Raw genomic sequence first — 5,466 nt, forward strand, 5'->3', positions numbered from 1 at the left:
GCAATGGGGCTTGGTGAAAGACACACTCACACACACACACACAAACACACACACACACACACACACACACACACACACACACACACACACACACACACACACACACACACACACACACACACACACACACACACACACACACACACTCAAATTTGACAGTATTCTCTTGTGTGTGTGTGTGTGTGTGTGTGTGTGTGTGTGTGTGTGTGTGTGTGTGTGTGTGTGTGTGTGTGTGTGTGTGTGTGTGTGTGTGTGTGTGTGTACATTTGCTTTCCAGTCAGGTCCTCTGGCAACGGGGCTTGGTGAAACACAAACGCACACACACACGCACGCACGCACGCACGCACACACACAAACACACACACACACACACACACACACAATGAGGTGATGCTTACCGTAGTGTCTCCAGTTTGCAGTGTGGATGCCAAAGAGCAGAACATAAGGGTTCCACTGCTGAGTCCTGCAGGTCATTGTTCCTGTTCACCAGTTCCAGCTGTGTGAGGCAGGAGGTGTGTGATGTCAGGGCAAAGACCAGATGAGAAACGCTCTTTACTGACAGGAGATACCACAGCCTGGGAGAGACATCAGGATACAGTTAGACAACATACACATCAACACTAGACACACACCTCAACACACACACACACACACACACACACACACACACACACACACACACACACACACACACACACACACACACACACACACACACACACACACACACATACACACACACACACACACACACACACACACACACAAACACAAACACACCTCAAAAAGCCTTAATCTTTGGGGGGTGGGGGTTGGTATGGAGTTTCAACTTCACTGCATGAAAAGAGGAATTTGTGGATGAGTTTTGCACCTTAAATTGCCTCATACCTCAAGCCACAGCATTTGCGGCTCCCCCATGCCCCCCTCCCATCCCCTTCTTAGAAGAGCCTTTAATATGTAAATGCCAGTGATCAGGTCGGGAGCTGCCCCAGTCAATTTCAAGTGGGGTGGGGTGGGGTGAGGTCAGGTGGGTGGGAGGGAGTGGGGGGTCGGCAGGCCTGTTTCTAGGATTTTGGGGTCCCTAGGCAACGGGATTGTTGGGGGCCCTAGGGCATTTTTTGGCCTTTTACTAAAATGTGTGTGTGTGTGTGTCTGTGTGTGTGTATGTTTTTTCACGCTGCCCAGTGGTGTTTTTCAGAATCACTAACCATTAAACCAGGGGTAGGGAACCTATGTCTCGAGGGCCCTTGAGGCCGTTTTATCCGGCCCCTGATATCATTATAATGTTTTGCAACTTCACATGAAATAGGCCTATGACATATTTTGCAGGCCTAAAGGAATCTTAGAAATTACATTTCCAATGCAATTAAGTTATATTCAGGGGACCTAGAAAAGGTGGGGACTGTTTTAAAGGTGTCTACCTTTAAAGATGTCTATATGTCTATATAGGCCTAAAGGTGTCTATATAGGCCTACATTTTATGGGGAAATCCTGATTTGTGTTCATAGTACGGCCCCCGGAGGATTTTATGACCATGGTAGGAATTTGAAGTGGCCCCTCGAATGAAAAAGGTTCCCCACCCCTGCATTAAACCTTTCTACTAGCCACAGCTTTGCTGTCAGTACATTTTATTATGATACTATAAGCTCAGAAATTAAGTTGATCAAACAATTCGATCTGTGCTATAAACATTTAAATGAACCTACAGAATAGGCTATCAAAATAGAATCATCTGAATGATCTTTCTTGGACATACATTTTGAAGTGACCCTTTGAATTAAGGGTCCTCAGCTGCTTTTGAGGAAAAACATCAATGTGCTTGGTCACTCTGGTTTTTAAATGGTATTCTGAACTAAAGCAAGGATTGTTCAAGTTAGTTGAAAATAGACCGTCTCTGGTTAAACTAGTTCTACACCAAGCCTTTAGGTGGCAGCAAAACTAATTGACACAATGCGAATTCCACACACAAGCCACAAATAAGCCATCAGCCGCGGTCAACATCACCTTCCTGATTGAACAGAACCACGCCAAAGAAAATGGAACATTTCTGACCACGTGCTGACTGTGTGGTTTACAAGTTTCTTGGCGATATGGGGGAAAAGTTCCTCACATACCAACGGAAAATGGGCGTCATATACATGTAAGTACATTTTACTCAACTGTGGTTTAAAGTTTCAGTACTCAAGAGCGATTGAATAGCTCCTCTGAACACAGATCCGCCATTGCTAAGTTATGACACAGCCGTTTTACATAGCTGGTAGCTCAAGTCCCCTCAATGTGACTACACTAGTTGCTGCTGTACGCTAGTAAATTCTGATGACTTGCGAGCATCGTAATGACAAAATGCTGTGGTGAAACAGTGAATATGTTAAGTATACTTGTTGATGGTAAATTGTTTGACATTGCTCGTTCTCAGTTGCCTTTCCCCTGCCTAAAGATAGACAAAGGCTACCGTTAGCATGCTATTGCGTTAGCTCATCAACTAGATGCTGGGCACTGCTCATTTTTCACGTCTGCCCGGTATTTCGCTGATGAACTAACGCTTAGACGCCTTGCCAATGTATTTTACAGCGGCAAAAATGCATCTAGGCGACGTTGGAAAGACTGATGTGCCGTCTGGGTATGTTGGTTTTCAGTGCTGGGCAGTAGCGAAGCGACTAGTTTAATTACATTCTCTAGTAGCTTGGTCGTAGCGTCACTACTATGTATCGAGTAGCTAACATCCCTGTAGTAATGCTATTTTTCCTCAAGTAGCGACGTTGTCTACAAAAGCTACAATTTGTCCCCCATCGATTTTACTCAATGATTTTTGTTTTACTTTCTCTATCCTGAAACCTAGGCAGTCACACAGGGGTTCCAAGACCCACCGGCGTAAAATCAAGTCAAAGGTGGGATATAATTTAGTTCCATGCTACTTTGAAACGGTGGTAGATGGACACTCCCAACTGAGATCGCTCCCGGACGTGCAGTCCCAGGTGTTTCTATCACTCCCGGACGTGTAGTCCCACCCGATTATATTTCACGTATTATCATACACTGCCACATACAAGCAATTTAGGGTTAGGGTTAGGTTTAGGGTCAGGGTTAGGGTTAGAAACAAAAAACTAACATCAAAAAGATAACTAGCTCCGTTATATGGCGGTGGACCGATAGTCTGGCTAGTGGGAGCGAGCCGACAGGGGAGCGTCCTGCGTTGGGAGCGTCAATCAGGGAATCGTTCTCAGTAACGCGAGCCCAATGTATCAGCTTGAGCTCAATGTCGACCAGAGTGGTCAAGTTGAGCACGCCACCCCGAAATCAATGTGAAATACCCTGCCATTTGCAACAGTAGGCAACCTGTCCTTAAAAAGTATGGGTCCTCAAAACAGCACTTGTTGCACAAATAAGTGTAGATGGCCTCTTCAAGAAATTGAAATTATGTATGGTCACTTTTTCTTATTGTTTCACGTGGAGGTCTACTGACCTTGTCTAAATAATGTAGGCTAGTTTATGTCCATGTATTATATTAGGACCCAAGGTTAATGGGTTATTCTATTTACCATGTTTTCACAGGCTGCTGTCTCATAATATGGCGAAGACGAGTCACCTGAAGGCCTAACTCGCCATAGAAGACTGAAAGAATGTAAGATTAACTTCTTTGTGACCAATATGACTTGCTCATTGATACATTTGCTATGTCAATATGAGGTGCATGGCAAAGTATTTAATTTATTTGTCTCGCTTCTAGGAGCTGTAGAAACAACAGGGTGTTCTTTTTCAGGGTATTCTTTTTTATAGAACTGGACAGGTCATTTATTCGTTACCCTTGTTTTTGAAGTGTCCTGCAGGATGCTGTGTCCTGCAATCCTGTGTGCTGTGCTACAGACGCGTGTGGAGGTCAACCCAAAATGGGCACAGTCTCACCGCAGAAGAGTGAAAGAGGGTAAGCTTAACCTATAGCCTACGTCAGGGTCGGGGAACGTTTCTCATTCGAAGGGCCGCTTCAAATTCATCCGAGGGGCCGTAAAAGTCCTCCAAGGGCCGTACTATGAACACAAACCAGGATTTTCCCTTTCACTTTAGGCCTATATTGAAGGCAGCCACATTTAAACAAACACCACCTTCTTCAGCTTCCCTGAATATAACTTAATTGTATTGCAAATGTATTTTCTAAGGTTCCTTTACAAAATATGTCATATTTTATGTGAAGATGAATAACATTAAAATTATATCGGGGACCAGATAAAACGGCCTCAAGGGTCGCAAACGGCCCTAGAGACATAGGTTCCCCACCCCTGGCCTACATTGTTAATATGACTTGTGCTACTTTATAGATAAGTAATCAATGCTGTGCATTGCTATGTTTTGATTTATTTTCTTACATCCTACAGATCCTGGCAGGGAGACGGTAGTGTCCTGCAGAATGGTGATGGGCCAATCTTACAAGAGACCACAGAAAACTGATATAGTGTAAGATTATCCCTGTTGGGCTCAATAGGTCTTGCTTATTGACATATTTGCTATGTCAATATGAGGTGCATGGCAAAGTATTTATTTATTTGTCTCGCTTCTAGGAACTATAGAAACAACAGTGCCTGCTGCAGTATAATGAGGACACCCTGAGCAGAGAGCTCCAATAGACCCAGGTCCAGTGTCTTGGCAGGGTGAAATGGCACTGATATGGGTATGTACTAATGTCAGTTAAAATGAATGAATGAATGAATTCTCATATCTGAATAATGTGAACACTGGATTTACCACACACACACACACACACACACACACACACACACACACACACACACACACACACACACACACACACACACACACACACACACACACACACACACACACACACACACACACACACACACACCCTAGGCCTAGATGATTTGGACCCAAGGTTACTTTTACCACAGCTCTGGCACATCAATTTTCATTTGTTTAATAACTGGTCAGGTAATTTATTCATTCCCCTTGTTTGTTTTTTTGTTTTTTTTGTAGTGTCCTGCAGGATGCTGTGTCCTGCAATCCTGTGTGCTGTGCTACAGACGCGTGTGGAGGTCAACCCAAAATGGGCACAGTCTCACCACAGAAGAGTGAAAGAGGGTAAGCTTAACCTATAGCCTACGTCAGTGGTGGGGAACCTTTCTCATTCGAAGGGCCAATTCAAATTCATCCGAGGGGCCGTAAAAGTCCTCCAAGGGCCGTACTATGAACACAAACCAGGATTTTCCCTTTCACTTTAGGCCTATATTGAAGGCAGCCACATTTAAACAAACACCACCTTCTTCAGCTTCCCTGAATATAACTTAATTGTATTGCAAATGTATTTTCTAAGGTTCCTTTACAAAATATGTCATATTTTATGTGAAGATGAATAACATTAAAATTATATCGGGGACCAGATAAAACGGCCTCAAGGGTCGCAAACGGCCCTCAAGACATAGGTTCCCCACCCCTGGCCTACATTGGCAATATGAC

At 44.1% G+C, this 5,466-nt stretch overlaps 1 long non-coding RNA gene across 5 annotated transcripts; it reads left to right on the forward strand.

Annotated features, from left to right (window-relative positions):
* The first annotated feature begins 2,066 nt into the window (after window positions 1-2,066).
* Window positions 2,067-5,186, forward strand: LOC134453798 (uncharacterized). 5 transcript variants are annotated; one of them, XR_010035767.1, is made up of 6 exons: window positions 2,067-2,140; window positions 2,840-2,888; window positions 3,553-3,922; window positions 4,371-4,449; window positions 4,554-4,663; window positions 4,987-5,186. It is a non-coding gene; the product is annotated as an uncharacterized LOC134453798 (long non-coding RNA). The 5 variants fall into 5 exon arrangements; XR_010035769.1 differs by lacking the exon at window positions 2,840-2,888 and having other exon boundaries at window positions 3,553-3,622; window positions 3,818-3,922; XR_010035766.1 differs by lacking the exon at window positions 2,067-2,140 and having other exon boundaries at window positions 2,245-2,888; window positions 3,553-3,622; window positions 3,818-3,922.
* Window positions 5,187-5,466: the final 280 nt, after the last annotated feature.

Source organism: Engraulis encrasicolus, chromosome 8 (assembly GCF_034702125.1).
Source record: "Engraulis encrasicolus isolate BLACKSEA-1 chromosome 8, IST_EnEncr_1.0, whole genome shotgun sequence".
Taxonomy (NCBI): Eukaryota; Metazoa; Chordata; class Actinopteri; order Clupeiformes; family Engraulidae; genus Engraulis; species Engraulis encrasicolus.